Source organism: Zerene cesonia, unplaced genomic scaffold (assembly GCF_012273895.1).
Source record: "Zerene cesonia ecotype Mississippi unplaced genomic scaffold, Zerene_cesonia_1.1 Zces_u009, whole genome shotgun sequence".
Taxonomy (NCBI): Eukaryota; Metazoa; Arthropoda; class Insecta; order Lepidoptera; family Pieridae; genus Zerene; species Zerene cesonia.
Genome location: NW_024045139.1, coordinates 1,030,948 through 1,053,791, shown reverse-complemented (window position 1 = coordinate 1,053,791; position 22,844 = coordinate 1,030,948). Strand labels below are relative to the sequence as shown.

General features: G+C 34.1%; 1 protein-coding gene across 2 annotated transcripts in view; it reads right to left on the bottom strand.

Annotated features, from left to right (window-relative positions):
* Positions 1-21,918, bottom strand: part of LOC119839201 (lachesin-like) — a 103,725-nt gene extending 81,807 nt beyond the window's left edge. For both annotated transcript variants that reach the window (XM_038365414.1, XM_038365416.1), the window contains exon 1: positions 21,746-21,918. The gene's annotated coding sequence lies outside the window, so the exon portion shown is untranslated. The remainder of the gene's footprint in view (positions 1-21,745) is intronic.
* Between the last annotated feature and the right edge of the window lie 926 nt (positions 21,919-22,844).

Sequence of the window (22,844 nt, the reverse complement as noted above, 5' to 3'; positions counted from 1 at the left end):
GATAATCACCGTTCAGTGTTCACGGCCGACTGAATTGTTACGGAGTGATTGTTTCTGGTAATGACCTTCCCTATGACGTACCTGTACCAGATAAGCTTTTTTGTGTATTGAAGGAATGAGTAAACTTGAGATATGTGTTTGGCGCGTGTCGGAGATTCGAGGAAATTAGAAAAACTCTATTTTATTTTTGGAAATAAATGTAACTAATTTAGGTACTCGTAAAAACAAAGGAATCGATATCTATTATATTTTTGTACATTTGTACATCGAAAAAAATCGATGATGATGTAACGTTATCATGCAAAACCTACTGGACCGCTTTCAAAAATCATTTCCCATTAGAAAGCTGCAATCACTGAGTGACATACGCTATACATGTACCACGGGCGAAGCCGGGACGAACAGCTTGTATATAATATATAAGATGGACTTAATAGAAATACTCTGTGATTTTTTCATTTCGACATTCGCTATATCACAATTCACAGGAAACTGCTTTTGGTGTACTGTGCGTGCGAACGAGCGATGAAACAACGTGAGTTGTTCATCGTAACATTTTAATAGATATATATATTAAGATATTAGAAAGTAAAGCAAATAAAACGCTAAAAGATGCCCCAGTAAACATTAAATTTTTCGAGTTCACAAAGATAAGGGATTGCGTTCATTATAGCCTCTACTCGAGTTTATCATTAATCATTAATTAATGAAAACAAAGGATAAGGTTAATACAATACAGTGAACCAGCGCGACACGCAATGTAATTAATGGTTGGAGTTACCCGTTCCTACAATTCTACCTCATTATTGAGATTTCACTTTCCTGAAAATGGTAAAAATTTCCGTAAGTGCTATTTCTTAATTGGCCAGCTCGTTTGTCAAATGTTTCCACTATAAATAGTATACTTTCGAATGCAATACACATATTTATTCGTGGGTAATAGGGTCGAGATCTCAGGTTGATTAGTTCCTGAATAATTTATATTTGCTCGGCTAAAGAAAAGATTAATAATGATGGGATGTGTTTTATTTTGTAACTTTATCGTTGGGTAGACCGTATCTAACGAGAACCCACTATAATTTAGTGTTGTGTGTATAGTGACTGCGTCATTAGTTATACCACATTTATATGATTTTTACAGAAAACCGGCGTAAAATAGTATAATGTTACGGTGTTTCGTACGGTGAGTGGGAGCCCGATTCCTTTCCCTCATCCATCTCAGTACATTCCTTCTTTTCCATCGTCAATCCTTTCTTATCACTTACCCCATAGAGCATACGCAGAGACACTACCTATGCGAATGTTCATGGGCTGCCGGTAATCCCATACCGTCAGGCGAACTACCAGCTAAGATGCTATGATATAAAAAGATGTTCTCGGGACCTTCATGTAAATTTTCCGCACTATCAATATAATACGCTATTTCTCGTTTGAAGAAAACATCAGCATAAAAGTAGTCACATAAACATGTGATACAAGGCTTACTTATAGCCGAGCGTAAACGATAAAATACACAAAAACCTAGAAAATATTGGAGGACGAAACTAGCGTTATAAAGTGTCACCAATACCAATTATATGGCCTTAATACCTCGCGGGCTCGCCGTATATCTCTAGCTGGCCGATTTAAAGCGTGCCTCATCCGGGCCTCCCCCGGGGACGCCAAAAATGTCGCCAGTGGAGGGACGAAGCTTCAGAATTTATAGACGTTATTATTTAATCCCCTCTCACAATATTTGTAGCGATTTCGGGGTATTTGCGAAACAAAATAAAATTCGATGTCCTCATGAAAATGAAATATTATACGTGTGTTTCCGTGTTGAAAAGCAGCTTTGATATTTCGTCTCTTTTGAAGGGCATTCGTTTATGCGTCGCACGGAAATATTTATGTAACAACAATCATTTTGGTTCTGTGAAGAAATATTCGCAACGTGATTTTTAACAATATTATTTGAGGTTGTTTGTGGTATTTTCCAATGTCTTTTGTTTTTTTTTTTAAGTTGCCCATAATAGTTACACAAAACGTCCGATAAAAAAGCTTGACAGATGATTTGTGACAGCGCAAAGAGATATAAAACTTCACCATTCATACCTTATAAAATTTACATGAAAATCATGAAGTTATCACCATCTTACACTAATATTAATACATACGCATATTACATACGGAGCGACTTAAGCAAACACATAGCTATCGAACATAAAATCGCAATAACGTAATAAATATTCAAGCCACGGTGCCTTAATTCGTAGCCCGTAAAACTCCACACGAGAAGCGAGGCGTGCGAGCCGCCACATTAAAACTTTACTCCACTTTGTATTGTAAACGGTCTCATTGCATAAATTATGGTTTGGGATCAAACAATCAGTGCGCGGGTGCGCGACGCGCGGTCGTATAGGCTTTTTTCGCTTTTGTTACCCGACTGCGGCGGGAGGGGTACGCTTTTGAGGGTACGCACTATAATCGATTGGTTTGACTTGAAGTTGGAAATGAAAAGTTAAATAAACAAGTCTTCTTTAAAGTATAAGGCTATATTATTTAATGTTATGATTAGTCCTGATTCTTTTTTTTTCTAGAAAATGCTCTGGAAGTATTGTTTTATGTTTATTAATTATGTATGTTTATTAATTTCCCTTCATAACTACCTTTTTCGGACTTCACAACTTAGCAAAAAAGTGTAGATAACTCATTTCACCTTCTTGAAGAAGTGGTTAAAGTGTGAAGATAGAACCGAGCACTCCTCGGTTCGATTCTAGTAGTTCGGTAGAGACTAACATCAAAAAAGTGTCTCGGTCTGTCAGGACAGCGACAGTGTTGTCTTACTTATTCCTAAATACAATCGATCAGTGAAATGTATGCATAGGGCACACCCCACGGGACACGGGAATTCATTTTTAAGTCGCTATCAAAATTTGAGCACATTAGCTTTAGTTTTATTAATTCTATCTTTTATTCTTATACAACATAACTATATCTTTATAGTATGCTATAAAGCCTTTGTTATTTTACAGTATTTGCTATATCTCCTCTATTCCAATGAAGACGACAACGATCAACGAGTTTGTATAGCTTTACTCTTTGTTACAATCTCCGTTTTCATAAATTCATAAACCCTTATAAGTTAACAGCGGCAATACATATATAACAGTAACAATAAACTCATTCATAATCGCATAACATTTACTTAATGCCTAATTAAAGGCGAAATAAATCCGCGAACGTTGGCTGTAACTAAAGGGTGGGTGAGAGCTCTCTTACAACCCTTAGCCTTATTTATGACGCGTGCTTTTACGAGCTTCGCTAACGGGAAAGTTAATTTATAGTATTTTAACAATTTACTATTGTATTTATTGTTATATTTAGGTTAAAAACTGTAAATGTATAAGATATACAGCATATCTATTGAGTTGAGTAATGATAATAGTTTAGTCGTCACATTACTTTAGCACGCCTTGTTTATCTTATGAGTATCTATATAATAGTAATCTTCTTATCATTATTCTTCTTCATATTCTTAATTTATAAATCCACAGCACTAGCTATTGATTGCTGCATTTCTGGCATTTAAACGACGCGAATAATTAATCGTAGTCGTATCTGATACAAACGATCTTGTTTTTTAAAAATAACTATTTAGTATAAGCAAAATCGTTTTCTGCCGTTTGTGTATCTGTATGCTTAGATCTATAAAATTACGCTACAGATTTTGATGATTGTTTTTTAATAGATAGAGTGAGTCAAGAGGAAGGTTTATATGTTTATATAATGTATTATTGCATCCGTAACGAAGCGTGAGCGGGTCAGAAATGATGAGAATCTTTCTTTTATGGCCTAAAACAAATTATAGTCCATAAAAAGTTAAGATACCATCCTTTTTAATGTAGACAACAATATTATCATGTAACACATACCTCCTTAGCAATAAAGCATGGAGCGATTGTTTACCCGTCGCTCAGCCGACTCAGCCCGCCCGCCCTAAGCAAACTGCCTATTTGCCTTGAAATTTTTATGCAAGCATTATTCTTTAAACGCTACCAGTTCCCGTAAATATTGCAGGGTAAACAAATTAATATCATATAGTATTCATGTATACATTGGGTTAAGTTTTTTCAACTGTTTTTGCTCTGCCAATGATTTTTTCTTCGATGTGAATAACAAAGCTTCTACAGTCTTAAGTGGTTTTCATAGAATTTTATAAGTTATTTGTCTAGGATTCTTTTACATATTCGTTACAAAAAAAAATATTGAAGGACAGACATTACTTTTACACACACAGCTTCACATTGCACACAAATGAAAAAATAATTATTTAGTATTTTCTTGCGTTTCATTTTACGCGATACATACGGATCGGATCATTTAACGGATTTTAAACACGATTTATTCATTATGTTATCAACCCGACATTTGGAATACTTTACAGCGATCGTAGTCACGGGGAGACTGTGCTTGGTTTTACGCGAGTATTATACATTTAGAAATTAAAGACTTTTTAACGGATTTTAATGTGGTCACGGGGAGACCACGTTTCAAAACGTCGGGTTAAGAACATAATGAATAAATCACGTTTAAAGTCAGGTAAAAAGTCTTTAATTTCTAAAAGCATCATTTATTTGCTCCTTTAAAAGCGAAATAGCTGCGACAATTGCTGCTAAGGCCGACAAATTTTAATAATGTAAATTAGCTCATGTATAGGTCACAAAGTATAGGTTTGCGAAGGTATTGGGTTCAATATTCAAATGAACCGTTTTAATTACGTTATATATTTAATAACGTTTTAATTTTCTTGGTCATGTTAATTAAGTTTTCTATTTGTTTTTGACAGAGGCGTAAAGAGCAATGTGTGAGTGAAGTATGTTGAATTAAAAATAAATAATTCTATAATATGCTAGGTGATATCAGTTCTGATTTTTAACAAATAAAAAAAACTAAACAATACTAGTATATCCAACCCATCGCTCCTCTGCATTGGAAAGGAATCAATAAATAGATTAAAATTTATTGATACTGCATTTAAAAAGAAGATAAACGTGTAAACATATAAACATTTGCCGCATGTGTACAAGTGTTACAGCCCCGATACGTTAGGTAACAGGGTGAAGCGAGGCGGGGAGCATCCGATCACAATAAAATCAAAAACAGCTCATAAACCGCGCCCTGATCGCTTCCATTTGATTGCCAATCCTAATGTATTCGATACATGAATTACATGGCTCCGAGCTTACTTTACGTGTGACATTCAAAGGTGAGGCTTTCACGATATATTTTACGGTGGATTTATATGTTTGATTATAACATCGCGCGGTTCGTTTTTATGGGAGGCGATTTGTAAATTTCAACGTATATTTGAATTATATCTGCGTGCTGATCGTTAATATGTGTAACCAATAATGTTGCGAATGTGAATTTTGAATATTTAATAATATACAAAGTTCTACAAATTTAGAATGTTCGAGAAATCTTTGAATCACCGGTCGGTCGTTGTTTGAATATCTGCATTAGCGTTTTTTTTTAATCAAAGACGTGTAATAATCTCTAAATGAACATTCCATGTATATATACACTACATCTTCTACGTAATTGGTTATTTCCCATCAAGTTTCACCACTTAAAACGTGCGGAAGGATGCCTTATTACCAAATAAATGTGATTGTTGCTCAAAACGTCGATAGCAGAGCCCAAATCCCTTCCTCTCTGTTTGAATTCCCATCTCGATCTGTAATTTCCTCTGAGGTCAGTGGAGGCGGGGCTCCCACCGGCAGCTGTCGTTAGTATCAGGAAATGAATTAACGTACTTATTTTCCGATTTAACACGATTCAAACGGTTTTATTATAAAAATAAACTTTAATTTGTGAATGGTCTCATTATCACTAACTACAATATATTTCAAAGAGTAAGTAGAGTAAAGAGAACTCTTAAAAAGAAAATTCAAAAAATAAACATGTGATGACGATTACAATGCTTCATGCTTAATATTAGAAATTGTAAGATAAGAATTCACTTCGAATGCTCTCGACTGCCCCACAATACTCCATGTAATTAATAGACGAAAGAATATTTCCAAGATGCAGAAACGTTAGCGAGCACATTAATCCCACTGCTCCGTATCTGCAAGTCATTAGGTAAATATATGAAAGTTATGAGTTGATAGCGTCATCACTCACTTCACTCCATTTCGCTCGAGCACTTAGAAATTTGAATATTGGCACGAGATCTTAATAGTTTTGGCAAGATCGAGATTCTTCGAACTGAAACTGCTCTCATGAAAATGTTTGAGCGCATTTCGTTATACAAACACCGTATACTTTAGTGATACGGTGATTCAATTATCCATCTTATATAATGTGTGTATTGTACTGCTTTCGACTATATCTGTGTTTAAGCATTTAGAGCTGTTACATTCGGTATTACAAGACTTAGGTTGACAGTGGCTTTCGTTTGAGCGAAATCGCTTTTAATGTTAAGCCTATCTTAATTTGACACAACTAAACTATTAAATGATGGGAATGTTTAACAAAATTATTGAAAATTTCCCGGAACAAGTTATTTTTAAAACCTCAACGCTAAACCAACAATAGCTGCGAATCGAACAAAAGCCAAAACTTCAGGATAAAAACCAAAAATTGATCAATAAATAAATCAAACGCACCATGTAAAAATACAGTTTTCATTTGAATACAGACAGTGGCAGAGCGATCGAGTCGCGAGGCACGTCGGGACCCTCCACCCTCACCGAGGGCCCTCGTTAGCCACGAACACTCTCCAGTAATTAGAACGATCGTTGTTTACCGGCTCTAAAGATGAACGCTCGTTGAGACTTGTGTTCTTTGCGTTGCCGAAAATTTTCATCAAATAAACTTCGCTTGTCAAACTGTGAGTGGGTCGGCTGAAGGAAATGCGATGAGTAAGTGAATAAAGTCACTTATTGTATACTCGTATGTAAATGGAGCATTGTTTATAAGAAATCAGAAATAGAAGTTGATTAAAACAAGGAAAGCTGATCAGGTAGAAATTATTCTGTCACATTAGGAAAACAAATGCGTTTACAAGTATTAATTACGCCGTGAAATACGGCGTAATTTGATTTTTTTTTTAATCTTCACATGCGTTAAATATACTAATATTATAAAGCTGAAGATTTTGTATGAACGCGTTAATCTCAGAAAGTGCAGATCCGTTTTTAAAATTCCTTCAGTTTTAGATAGTCCATTCATTGGGAAAGGCATTAGGCTATACAAGTACCATGGGCGAAGCCCGGGCAGATCACTAGTTATTAATAAAAGAACGCATGTGTTTATTGCTTAGTAATACTTTCTATTTTTCTATGTGATATTTTTAAAAGTCTATAAATAAGTATGTGAATTGCTAGTTCGAGTTGGAAACAACAGACTGAAAGGGTGTGCTGCGCGACGATACGTGACTAAAATCAATTCGTCAGCATCGCAACTACTCGTACACGGCAAACACACACACACACTTACAGTACAGTTGTCATGTCAATCTAGACGCTTCATTTTGAGGATAACCTGCGAAGTTATGCAGTGCGATCTATGAATTGAGTCTTGTGAACTGTCTTTTATTTATATCATAGGTTATATGTAGGTCGTAAAAATGAAAATTAAGAAAAAATATGTGTTAATACTTTCAGAAAAATGCTGTTACAATGCGAGTTGTATGAATTTATGATTTGAATATGGAATAATTAGTACTTTTTTAAATCCTTTATAGAGATATCTCAATGTAGAATTCGTGTCAAGAAAACGCACAGTTAGTATATGTGTAGGTGCGTGGGTTAAACGAAATCTCATGTTCGAAACTCACTTCACTTCGAATAACTCTGTTTCAAATTGTTATAAAAATACATTATATATGCTCTTGTTCAAAAAAGGTCAATGCATGACCTTTGTGAGATTTTCTAGTATAATAATAGAAAATCTCCCCTTCATATTATATATATTAGAGCAGCAGAAAATATTAATAAACCTCGCAACATTAATAAGCTAGCGTCTAAGTAAAGAATTCTTAGAATAAAACTTTCCGAGTGGAACATGATAATAAAGTTCGCAATATCACAGGAACAAATCAGTGATATTGCTAGAAGCTGCCAAGTGGATGGGCTGTTAAGTCACGCTCCTCGTGATAAAAATGTCTTGAGTCATCGCCTGCTACGATTGCTACGAAGTGCTACGTGCTACCGCGCTACGGCGCTACAGCTGCACTCGGAGATTACAGTTATAGGAAATAACTTAATATCGCTTTTGAATGTTAATTTGAAAGTAGGCACCGTGTTTTTTATCACTTTGTTTCCTTAGACATTTTAAACTATAATTATAACATTGACGATAAATTAATAATGTATACAAATATATAATAGTAATCTACTTATGTTTCGTAGAGGATTCAGAGGGCCATTACAGCTATATAATACAGTTTATTTTTGAATATATTTTGATATAAAATTACAAATATTCGTTACCAAATGCATTTCACTTTATTTCAACTCGAGATGAACGCATTCCTGTATTACAATTTACAATTCACTCCGCGCTCCACGGAATTCTATAAAGTATTTTTCTCGTACGCTAATTTAAATTTAAACAAGAAGCCCCGTACAAAAACACGAGTTTTATATTCAAAGCGCGAGCGCGCTTAATTAAAAACCTAAAAACTCATTAATAACATTACACAAATGAGCAATTACGTGTACAAACATGTGCCCCGTCCCTCGCGTCTATATTATGTGCATGTTAGCACATTCATGTGTCGGCAATCCGTAGCTGGCTAATTACTTTGCCGCATTTAGCCGCATTTAAGCCGTCTATAAATTGTGGCCGCAACTTGCGTCTCTGCCGCAAGTATTTCAAGCGATAATAGGCTTATGTTTAGAATTGCGAGTCGATTGAACTTATTTGAATGTGCTGTATAGTCTATTCTGACTAGATTAGGATGTTCTATTCACTTGAAAGGCGAAACTCGATTGCAGTTAAGGCTGAAATATTTCGAATATACGCTCAGTTATTAGTAGATTACACTTTCAGGGTAGAGCCCGCGTAAGATCATTCTAAATACACCAAGCGATTCCCATGTAATTTGCTAATAAACATTTACAAAACAGTTTTGTTGTTGCGAGCCTCTGTCGGATGTTTACGGTAACGTGTCCTCGAACGATTAGATAGAAGATGTCATCTTGCCTTGATTTTGTATAAGCACGTAGTGTTATTGTTTTCCAGTCTTGTCCAACTATTTTGTTGTATAAAAGGCAATAACATTATAATGCCGATAAATGAAACCTTGGAGAAATTTTTAATCGCGATATCAAAGACTCGACATTTTCATGAAAGTTACCTTTTATGCAATAATAACGTAATAATTGATATCAAAGGGATTATCCAAAATACACACACACGAAAATTAATCAACATGGGAGCACATGGCTTTTACAAACTGGGTCACATTTGCGGGACGCTGCTCATAACGTGCATTAAAATGAGAGCACATTACAGGTTGTTTATCGTAAGAAAGAAGAATCTTTTGCGGTTATTGTTTGCTTACTTCATTTGCTGATAGATTTCATGTTTGCATTTTAGAAAGCATGAACTATTATTACATGATTTACGTATTATATATTTTACACAGTATATAATATATACCGGAGTGCTCTACAAAGACAAACAATATGAGCTTTCACTAAATACTAAAGGTACTCTAGAAATTGGGTATTAAAATGATCATATCCATTTGCCAAAAACTTGTGCAGTTTTCTAAACGCTGTCACCATTTAATTCGACGCTAAGCCGTTACACACACAGCTACGTGGCGTGTAACAACAACAGATGTGTCTGTGTCGCTCGGCCTTTGTAATCCTGGAGACGAGCAACGATAACAAACTCGGAGCCTCTTAGGAATTTCGATACAAACTTGCTAAACAGATAAAAATAAAGTAATCTCTCTTTGTGTGTTAGGCAGTTATGTAGACGTTTTCGTTGTAGGAAAAATAGGGGTCTGCATACTTGTTTATTCTGTTGGTTGTTTGTTTCAATAATAAGTAAAAATTTTAATTTGAAAGGTTACAGGGGCAGGAAAATATTGAACTTTGATTTCTGGTAGGTTTTAAGTGGAATTTGAAATATAAAGTTCTCATTTCAGTTGAAGTACTTAATAAAATTTTAACGTGAATAATTCATCCTTGCTGGTTTACGATTTTTTTTTTGTTATAAATATTATATTACTGATTCGTTGCTCGAAAAATTTGTGTGGGTCGTCTTTCCTTATTATCCTCCGTTGGCTTTACAATTGTTGAACGTTAAACTTTTGTTAAAAAATTAATTATGACTTTACCAATCAATATAAAAGAATACAGCAAAATTTCGAAATAACTGGTATATTGACACGGTTTAGCTTGTTGTTATATTAATAAAATTAATCTATATTTACAGCAAGACCAAGTGTCTACTTAAAGGAGATATACTAGCAATTCAAGCAAAGTTTCGCAGCACTGTTCACATAAACCTCTTTATTCCACAGTACATAACAAATGGTCTCTAAAAGTAAATAGGAAGTGAACGAGTAGCCCGTAAGCGGTTTATGTGAACCATCCCTAGCGCAGTTTGTTCAAAGCGGAAAATGCTAAGCCCATTCATGCAACATAGCCGTCTTTCAAGTTTGAAAGATTAAAATATATTAAACTCATTTATGAACGGAGAATGAAAGGGTTATTTTGAGCGAAATTATTACTTACTTAATAAAGTCTAGGAACCAGGAAGCCATGAATAAGCTAGAACCTCTAGTTCACATATAATATCAATGGCTAGATCTATATTGGCTAAGTAATTATTATCAGAGAGCGAATAACTTTGAAAGATGGTTGAAACGAATATGTCTAACCTAGCTTCAGTTGATTTCACTAGTATGGTGAAAGAAAAAAAACTTTAATTATATCAATTAACTCAGTAACAACTATATTTATTACCTATTTAATCCAAACAGACAAACCTAATATACCTACAGACTTTTTCAAAAATTAATTTAGTCAAACATATATGAAAGCTGTAAAGTATCCAAAAAAATGTAATGTAATTATTCAGACTTGTTGTACTTAATCAGTTATAAGCGCATGGACAAACTCCACATAATAAAATACTTCAATGTGGATTCAATTCAATCGAATTTCAGCTGCAACGGTTGAGGAGAGAGTATCCGAATGCAATAGTCCGTAAGTGAATCGTAGCTATCAGCTGTCGCGCCGCCGTCAGCAGAAGAAAAATGCTTGCTCCATGCTAATGCAGTGCTCGGGAAATTAAAATGTTCCTACATATTCTAAGCTGAACTTTCACGGAGTTTGCGACAAGAAAGTTATTTGTTGCTGCCCTCTATTTTCCATATCATTTCATTGGTTAGTTTTGTGTTTGTTTTTCTTTGAGTAACAACAGCGTATTTTATGTTTAAAAAAATATATAGTAACTGAGTAGTTAATTGTTCGAATTATAGAAATTAAATCAAATTAAATAACTATTATATAATGATCCATAAATAGTGTACACTAGCTGACCCGGCGAACTTCGTACCGCCTTAGCTTTGCAATGATACACTACTTTATTTATAATCTATGGCTGTGAATGACATTAACATTTGTTACTTGCGTTTTTTAAAATATGCAAAATTAAATGTACATTTTTCAATATTTCTGAGAGATTTAATATTTCTTTCCGTAAGAACATTCTCCTAATAATAACAAATACAACAAAAAAAGAATTAGTGAAATCGGTCCAGCTTTTCACGCGTGATGCCGTGACCAAGGAAAACGGGTTTAATTTTTATATATATAGATGTCAGTTTGAGCAAAGATAGTAGTATTTTACAATATTCACAATAAAACTACATAGGATCGTCGCGGATTTTGTGTAGACACTTAAAAATTATATTACTCGTGATAGATTATTCTCGTATCATGTCATATATTATCATATCATGCTAATATTACAATGCGCTTGTGATGATGATTGTATGTAGACGTTTGTTACTTTTTCACGCAAAAACTACTGAACCAATTGCAATGAAATTTGCAACTTGAATAACGCATAGGCAGCTTTTTATCCCGATATTCCTACGGGATACAGACTTACGCGGGTGAACCACGGGGTGCAGCTCGTATTATCATTTTATTTTCATAAGATATACATATTTACGAACACCACTCACTGTGCTTACTACTGTTAGAAGTACCGAAGTAATTACATACAACAAAGTATATTAAATTTTCTACGGAAAAACCTGAGACCAACAGTTGTCCAAAATCTATCTATCTATTAATTACACACAAACGGACGAGCCGACTCCCAATGGTTACATATTGTATCAATTACTTAAATGTATGGTAATTTATGTATTTGGCCTTTAACCACATACAAACGTAGTTATTATAATCCTGTGTCACCTTCCTTTACTGTTTGTTGTATAGAAAATACATTTTAGATATTATCGGAGTGTAAAAGGTCCGCTATCTTGCGTTGTCATCTTGAAATGATAGATAGGTGTGGTTTTGACATCGGGTTATGCTATAGTTATTCCCTTCTTGTCAAAAGCAAATGTATTATGGATATTTTTACGATGTTACGGATTCAGTTTGGATATATACCTATTTTAAATAATAAGATTTAAGGTCTAGTATCATTCATACACTAGCTTTTTTTAGATTATAATTAAAAAAATAAATGTATCTTTTGATATCGATTATATTACATAAGGCTATCGGTACATTGGTTACTTACCAAGCATTACAATGTGAAATACGTGAAATTGCTCAAAAAATAAAATTGATTACAACGATACAACTAATTGCTGCACATTAGGCTAACATTGAAAAGGAACTAAAGTCAGATCGGCGATAAAGTCATAACACGAAATAGTCGTTAACCGGTCCTTCATATAACAATAAATAAAATTGGTTTAATGGCCAGTGCAATACATTGAGGCTTAGAGGAAGAAATCAATTGAAATAGCAGATAGACTCTTGGTAATGTACTACAAAGGGCTGGAAACGGAAAATATCTAACGTAGAGTACGAGTTATCAATAACTTGCTTTAAAAATTGTCGTAGTTACCTAAAAAAACGTCATTTCTGTGCTATAAAATAGAATCTATCTTCGTGTTAAAATGTATGTAGACTTGTGTAGCTGTTTTGGCGGTATTGAGCTACATACGTCCATCGAAACTTTAATTTTTATAATTTATGTAAACCTAAACTCAAATACTTATTTATTAAATTAGTTTGTTCTACAATAACTTTTGAATCATAGCTTAACTAAGTATTTTCCACCGGTTCGGAAAGCAGTTTTTACTGAGAAGAGCTGGCAGGAAACTGTGTAGTTACTCTTTTAAGTACGCCCTTATCGGATGTAGAATTCACATAAAAAATGTTCGAATTTTGTTAATAAACGAGCATATCTTATATTTTCAAATACTCAAGCGAGTTTAACACCATTATCTTATACACTCGTAAAAATATAATATTAAGAGAGAAGCCGAATTACTTTCCTGAAAAATCAGTAATAAGTTAAGGATTTATTGCGCAGTCTACGAAAAAATTTCAAGAGCCAGAAAATTTAGATGAAGGGGGAATTCCACTTGCTCAAGATATTAAATCGTACCCTTTTTAGGTTGCGTTACGGACATTTTACGGGCGTAAAACTAACTTTGTCTTACACAAAATTCACTACAAAATATAGAATTTAATCTGTCTGCTTCATCAATGACTGACTTTTTCCCGCGGCTTTGCACGCGTAATATTCTGAGTAGTTTAATACTCGACACTATACATATAAACCTTTCTTTTGAATCACTCTATCTGTAGTTTTAAAGATTTAAGCATACATAGGTACATAGCTACAGAGAAAGCGACTTTGATTTTGATTTATAATGTGTAGTGATATATACATAAGTAGAGGGAATCTGCACATAAAAAAAAACAAATTAAGGAATGAAAATGTTATCACGTAAATAAATAAAATGATAATTTTCATGATAGTAGATATAATAGCATTTTTCGGAACTTCAACAGTTACAATGTTTATTTAAAGGTCTCAGTGGATATTTAATATTCGCCAATGAGTTTGACCTTTGAATGTCAGTTCGGGTGTCAAATATCTATTATTTTAAAGAGCTTTACATAAAGCTAATCACAAGAACAAGTTTCACGAATAACTAGCTGTTGCACGCGGCTTTACCCGCGTGGTCATAGCAAATTCAACATGGTTATGAGATTTTTCATTGCGGTAAAATAGCCTTTATCTCTAGTCTTCTACCAATGTTATAAAAGATCAAAACTGCCAAAAGAAAGACAAACAGACAGAATTTCTACGATTAAATAGCCTCTATCACTCTTTTCCCTCTTAATTAGATGTTTTGTCAATTTATGTGTCAGCTGCTCTTTTTTAAAAACTTTTCAATCAGCCAGTACCTTATGATAAGCGGTCAGTGTGAATCCCTTTATAATTGGTTCGCGTAGTGCATTTGTCCTCATCCAGTAAGCCACGCCGGCGAGCCGGTAAGCCTCTGAATAACTGGTCACCGGCCTCGCCCGCAGTCAGCTAATAACTTCTACACGTGTCCTGATCTTCGTAATAACTCACAATTATAGATATCTTGTTTATTACGAGTTATATTCGTACAGTTTCACAAATGTCGTACGCCATTTATGATAAATATAATAGTATCAATTTGAGAATTAATTACCTATTCTTTAAAGTAATCGGTTCGAAATGAATACTATCAAATATGTAATTGTTTGGTTCCTCTAAGTGTTTTAATAAAAAGTGGTGCGATCGATCAAGATAAATTATAAGAAATTCGAAACGGTTTAGTTTAGATACAATCTGTAATATCTTCCTGATGATATTGTATTTTAAAACAAGAAAGCCGATAATACTATCTTAGTTATTAATTAAGTAGCCATCAGTTTATAGCGCACTAATCACTTAACGAGATTAACTAGAAAAGATCAAAATCATCCACTTAAAGAACTTGCCAAATGATATTAAAAACAGACTCTTAGCCAATACATTTGAATCCACTTCATCAATTAATTTATCATTGGAATCGCAGCATCCATTATGGTCGTTAAGAGATCCCGTTGTCATTGGAATAAAAGTCAAGTCATGGGCATGATTGATTCCTCTAGACGGACTACTCTCGCGTTGGCCGCGGAAGCAACTCCGTAATCTATTAGCTGGGAAACTATCTCAAGAAACTTATAATCTCGCGCCGCCCCTGAATAATTCATTTCAAATTATGTCATCGACAAGTCAAATTTGTTCACTAAATTTGTAGTTGTGGTTTGCTCGGGCAAATCGAATTTTGGCACGATTTGATTGCCGATAACCTAGAGCCCTTATAAATTATTCCACTCCGTAATCATCCATTAATGGTGTAGAAGCTACGATTGAATAACATCGTTCCGTTTGAGCTTACATTTGGATTTTTTAGAGTAATATTATTGTATAATTGGAAGGTCAACTGGAGATTTCATACAAATCATTGACAGAGCGTTTGAAGAATTATACCTTCATGCTTTGAGAATTACATATATCGAATCTAATTCATCTTTTAGCTATCATAATCATACTTCAGGTAAAAGGAAAAATACAACAAGTGGTATAAACGACAAATAGGGAGCTTATTTTAATGAATGAAAAACAGATATTTATTTAAATGTATTGTCCCAAAGCAACACTTGCCAGAAACCAACGCAGTATTCGTGTCCGAAACGTATCCAGCGATCACTAATAAACTCCTGCGAACCAAATATAAATTTCCGCCGACTTAGGATCTTTATTACATAATAAACAAGTTAATATTCTGTACGAGGGTTTATTCGTCGGACGCAGATACAAGTTCTGAATAAAACACTAAGATAGGGTCCAGTGTAACGGCCATAACTTTGGTAGTACTAAATCGCTTCATAAAATAGGAGGCATAAGGTTATCGGTCGCCCGGGGAGCGATCGGCGCGCGCCCACCATAACTAAGCTGGGATCCAGCCCCGGAAAACTGTTATTTTCTATTGTACTTACATTTGAATTCGAAATGAAATTCTTAGCAATTCCTCGCTTGATATTATTCTTGGACACAATCCAATCGCGCATTCTGAATGATAATGTCAGTGCGGTTCGAGTTTAAGTATACGAGTGAATTCTTTTCGTTTTATGTTTGATGTAATACCGTACTTACTGCATTTTATAGTCCGAATTTGGGACTTGTTATAGTGCTTTTAGTTTGTATCTACGACGGAAAGTTTTCCATGAAAGATCTCAGATATACGGTTGTATTTATCCACAATGATATTGTGGAAATTCAACTTATAAGTTTGATGAATCGTGAATACGCTGCCACCGCTTAGATTATGAAAATGTTTTATATGTACGTAAATGTTGTCCACTTCTTTTTTCGTTCGACAAGTTTTTCCACTGAAACCTAATTAATTTTCTTCTCATACAACTATAAAGTCTCGTGAATAGCTGGAGGGGATGGCAAAATATTATCATAATCTTTACGGATTTTAGTTACAGAAAATATTTTATCTGTTGTGCGGTGTACGTTCATCAAGTTAGACAATTCTTTAGAATTATACGATACGATATAAAATGTGAAATTTATATTGTAATCTTAAGTCGATATTTCAAATTGTTCACTACACTTAATTTCATAAGGTTGTCCTGAAAAACATTAAATTTCTCCTTAAAAAACCCAACGTTGTTAATTTTTTGCCTTTCCAATTCCGTATACGTTTTCAAGGCGCAATTATGTAACTGTAATGTACCTACTATTTTTAATGCGAATCTTGAGATGTCTGAAGCATTAGGTATTGTAGGAAACGGAACGCGAAGGCTGAATAAAGGGACGAATAATAGAATTACACTTATAAATGAAAGGGAATTAATTTTAGTGAAAGTCTGAGTAGTAATTGGCTTTATTAATGAAGAGATTATTTCTTATACAGGTGTGCTATTCATATGAATTTGCCAAAATAAATAATAAAAATAATAAATATTACATTAAAAATTATATTTATTATCAATTTTAATATTAGATTTTAATTTAATATCAACAATAACAGATGATAATTTGACATCCATTATAAATGACAAAAGGGACTGTGTTTCTTCTCTTCTTCACACATTAGCCACTGAGCCGCTTTGGCTGAAATTTGATACAGAGATAGTTCAAGACCAAGACAATACATAAGATAGCTTTAATCCCGGAAATAAAGAACGGGAACTATTCGGGTGAAGCCCTATATTGTCTATCTTTCTTTATTCCTTATACCACGCAGACAAACCGCGAGCAAAAAACTAGTGCAACTTAATTAAAATTTAACTTTAAGAACTTTAAGATTTTGGATACTTTTAATGAGATTACTAAACCGAACGAACAAATACCATACACAAAAGTTATAAGCAACATAACTAAACCCGGGTCTCACGTCTTATCCAAGATTTAGAACATTTATGGCACGAAACGGTTTCAGAACTGAGCGAATTGCCGCCATTACACCACTTGTGTACGGTAGCCATTTTCTTTTTCCTTATATAAATACGTAAGACGATGCGAGTTTTCCTTTTAAATGCATGAAATTTCTCCAAGAAGGTTGTAGTAGGCAATACTTGAAAATTTAGTTCACAATTGCTTTTATTTTTATTGATAGCGATGGTAGATATATAATATTAATTAAATATTTTGTCATTTGAGCATCGTTCATCGACTGAAGTTCTTGAAGTGAAAAAAAATGTTTGTAAAACCACAAAGGTTTTTATATTTTCTTATTATAATTCATGAACAGAAAGCGTAAAATAGAACTAGCGAAAATAGAAATAGTCCATACGAGGGAAAATTATACCATAAGGGGATAGATCCATAAATTAGGTATACACCACTATATACTTCAGGCTGTAAATGCAAGCTTGCACTTGGATTCCTCAGTTTTTAAACTTGCTAATTATTAAAGCTTATAAAGACAAGCCCCGTTAATTTTCAAGTAATTAGTGACCCGAAGCAAAAGTTAGGCTTTTAGACAAGAAGGTAATTTCTCAGGCGCTGTCGGTAACTTATCATTCTAGACGGCGCTATTTTAATAAATTTAATTTACCATTTTCTGACGAGAGATTATTTTCATAACGGTTTAATTAATATTGAAATGCTTTTTCTAATAATAAGGATTAGAATTAGAATTATTGAATAGGAAGTTTTCTAACTTTTGCAAATAACAATTAACAATAAACGATGTATTTTTTAATTACAGTCATAATACAGTCATTGCGATTGTTTTAACAATTTCTCTTCATTTAAAATAAATACAATTAAATTACAGAATTTTGCAAATGTCAACATAACATGAATATATGAATAAAGGAAATTATTCTAATTAATGTGTTCATACATTTGAACAGGATTATGACGAGACCCGCGGCAGTCCCAATTAACTGGCGGGGTGACATTTCATCAAAGATTTGGGGGCATTCCGTTTTGAGGCCATCGGTAGCACGTAACACCACCAACTAAATAGGGTTATATGAAGCCAATTCAAGTCCGCATATTAGTTTATCGCTTCCCGAAAGGGCTAATCCCATTGGACCCTCGGTAAGGGATTCGGTCATCCCAAATGCCTTCGCCCCGTGCCGTGGACGGACTCTATGACCAATTTGCACTCAATATCCTGGATCGTGGAAGTATTCTGCGTTCGGTTTCAATGGACACCTTTCAGATGGCTTAATGATACGTGGAATCGAAGTTTTCACGAATTCAGGAATTAACTAGAGCTATTAATCCTGTGGTTTTTCGACGAATATCTTTTATTCTATAGTGACATTCATTTAGATTATTACTGTTCTGAGAACGTGGCTTCGCTTTTATTAACTACGTATTAAGTATATATTTTGCTTATTTATTCTTACAATTATAGGAAATTAAATATATTACGCTACGCTACACTCCAAAACACAATGATTTAATTAAAGTTTATACTAAAGTAAATTGTATGAAGAAAATAGCACATTTTTAAAGACTTAAAAATAATACATGAGAAAACTATATTCAGGTTAAGCTAATTGTATAAGGACAGATATAAAATGGTTGATGTAAAATTTAATAATTTTTAAAATTCATAGTCGCATAATTTTATACGAAACTTCATTATATCACTGTCGCATGATGTCTTAAATGTGCAGAAAAGTGGAAAATTTTAATCTCGTACAGTTTAAATAAAATGAAAGTTAATGAATCCGTGAGTTATTTTATGAAAATGTAATATTTTACTCATAGGCAGAAAGAATTACCCGAAGATATGAAAAGAATCACAAATTTTATCTTTGCTTGAGATTAATAAATTGTTTCAACCTTGTATGCTAGAAACACTTAAAATTAACTATTGCACACAACCATTTGTAATGTAGGCAAAGCTTTTATTCAAATATTGTAATTGAAGCCATAACTCGAAACACTAATATAAACTTGAAACGCAATCAACATTTTACAACCACAAAGGAATATCTGAAGCAATTCAGAGTTAGAATTTCTTTTTGTTAAGCAATTTAAGCAGAACTTTGGCAGAATAAATAGTGAGTGCGGGCGCGAGGGTACGCCGGTACTGACTGCGGATCCCAAAAAGTTGTGTAATTTACGAGATACATTTAAATGCGGTTAAAACGAGGACATGTTCATTAGCGGCTTGTAATTGCTGTCACAACTTCAGCTCTTTGGTTAAACGTTTTATAAATCTGCCGCGAAACTTAAGCATTCAGGGACATAAATTAATATCTGACTTGTGAAGATTGAAATAGATCGATGTGGAAAAGGAAATTACAGCTTTATATAGAGCAATCTATTTCAAATTATCTTGGAAATGAATGAGAAATCTATTGCTATTAAATATATAAATTTGAACCAGAAACAAAGGATTACCCTGGTATCCTTTTCATAGATCCGACTTAAAGGGGATTATTTCGGGCCATTATGTTCATGTGAGAATATACATTGTATTTTAGTATTTTTATTTAAGAAACGATTCAATGATGCCAAATATATTCATAAATATTGAACTAACATATTTAATTTACGATCTCCCTAGAATGCAGTTGTGTTTTAGCGAAAGTTTGTATGTTGAACCTCATCGGCGTCTAAACAATATAAAATTTCATCTGCCGTTTAAACGAAACTACGCACACATTCCCTCTTTGTTCGATTATAGCCAAAATGTATGTATCTGCGACATTTATCGATGAATGTATGACATTTATATTTATTGTATATACCATCGAAAACTGTTTGACACTTTCCTTTATTCAATTTAAACCACGTAGAATATCAAACACTGAATCACGATTACCTTCATTAACAGCGAAATCAAATTACTTTTGATTTCTTTTTGTACTATCAGATAACTGAAGAAGGGTGTTCACCGTTCATCAAGGAGCATTTTATTGGATGAAATCAGAATTCTAAGAACCCATTGTTACTTCTCGGTAAGACTGGAGACCAAAGTTTTTAAACTGATTTAAGTTTAATCAATGATCAATTGTTGAATTTGATTCGATTTGAAACTAATTAAAAACAATGAGAGTTATTCGTTTGAAATATGAAAACTTGGATAAAAATTTCAATTATTTTGGCGATGATCTCATATTATTGTCTGTTTAAAACGATAATGTTTTTTTTTTCGAATTTATTTACATGACTGCGCATCAAATGTGAGATCTCGTTTAAGAGCCGGTAAATAAAAACAATTGTGAAACTTATCATAAATTTATTAGTGCATTTAAATCTATTATGATTACAAAAAAGCGATCTGTTTATTTAGATCGAGTCAATCGAATACCTACATTCATCACATACATACGAAGCTACGTCTATTCGCTTCCAGTAAGCATTGTGTAATATATCCACGATTAGGAGGCCAGCTAATCAAGTGGAGTAGCTTATCCCGCGGATTCAATGTTTTATTCAGGCTCTTAGGGCGGGCTTTAAACCGTAAACTTTGCGCTTAACAACGCACTTTGCTTGATCACACTATACCTATCTCTTGCTTCATATGTATCTTACAATCTATTGCTTCTCTTGCTGTTCTAGTTTTTAACTAGATTAGAATCTCGGTATTTCTAGAAATTAAATTGTTAATAGTTCCGATTCAATTTGTGTACATGCGCCGATCCAAGTACGTGTTTTGTTTTCTATGAAATAACTCTACCTTATTACAATTTGATGTTGAATTTCATTATCTTAATTAATTTAAGTAGAGTAAGTAGATCGAGCGTATAACTTTAATAATTACAAATATGCTATAGTTAGAGAAATAACTAAACGTTAGGAAAAAGTTACAGGTGAAATAAAAAGGCTAGAGTTTAATTTATGTTAAAGATCTATTAAAACAATATATTTCATGTTGGAAATAAAGATAGTTTCATGCACGACATGGAAACATTCTTAGAATACAAACTAATTAAACTGAAATGTAAAGTAGGCAGTTACAAAGTTCAGGAACGCACGTCGCAGCATGTAAACTTGATTAATGAAACATATTTTATATTCATTACACTAAAAGCAAATTTAAATTTCATACGTGAACATGAATACACTACATTAACTTAAGTACCACTTAAGTCAACCTAAGATTTGCAAAGAGGTGACCCGAAGTTATCTCGCATCTCTTTACCGGCCTGTCCGCAGATGAAAGATAAAATCCGTCTTATTTTAAACTTACGTAGAACGGATTGCAATCCTCAGACAGCGGTCATAGCCACACTGAACCAGTCAAGTTCCAAACACACGAATCATTCAAATTTGCGCGGGATTTTGAACCACGCGTTTGCACAGCACTGCACTCACTGCGGGAACGGTGAAGGAACATGCGTCACGTGCGACCGCCACGGACGGCCCGGGAATACTGGCGCGCCGGCTGCGGCGCGCGCACCCCGCGCCGCCCCCGCCCCGCCGCGCGCCGCCCCCGCGTACCTCGCACGGGCGCAGTGCGCGCGCACAACAAACGATCGCCGAGCCTCCATTTTTACATCAGTGTTGTGACATTGAAATTCAATTTTGCTACGCTGTCGCCGATCGCTACGGATTCGATGCGTTATCACTCTGATTGCTGCGTGACTGAGCAACGCTCGAATCGGGATGAATTTTGAATATAATTTACTTTTAATAAGATGTTACTTCACTTTTCCCCTTATGTTTAATCTCAGCATTTTATTGAACATTTCCATTTGTATTATTTCTGGATCTCGTAATGTATTTTATTTCAGTGTATGATTTCTGAGTGGCAATCTACGTAATCTTCTGTCTCTATATTTTATGTTACCATGTATTACATTTTGCAAATAGAAATTCTTTGTGCTCAGGATCTACCCATTACCGATGATTTTATAAGGGTTCAAAGCACCTATGACCTGTATTGAAGAAGATTGAAATAACAGAAGATAAAGGTTAGTTTAGGTACTTCTAAAGATATTCTAGATCCTTCTAATACTAATGTTACGTGTACAATGGCTTAGTTAGTAATAACGTTATATACTTCCAGTCTCCACCCGTTTTATCAAGCTGAGAGGCGGATAAGGGAATCGCAAGCGATTTCCTCAGTACATTATTTCGCCAAGTTAACTCGTTCGCTGACATAATACATATGGGGGATTAACATTTCTATTTTCCAGCTCAGAAACTTCAATACTTCCACACTACTCATATTATATTTCACGTTATAGATTTGATATTTTAAGTTTGCCTTTTTATTTCTAATGAGCGTTACGGCACAAATATTTCACTAATAGAGTTTTTCCGGCATACCATCCATCCATTAAATC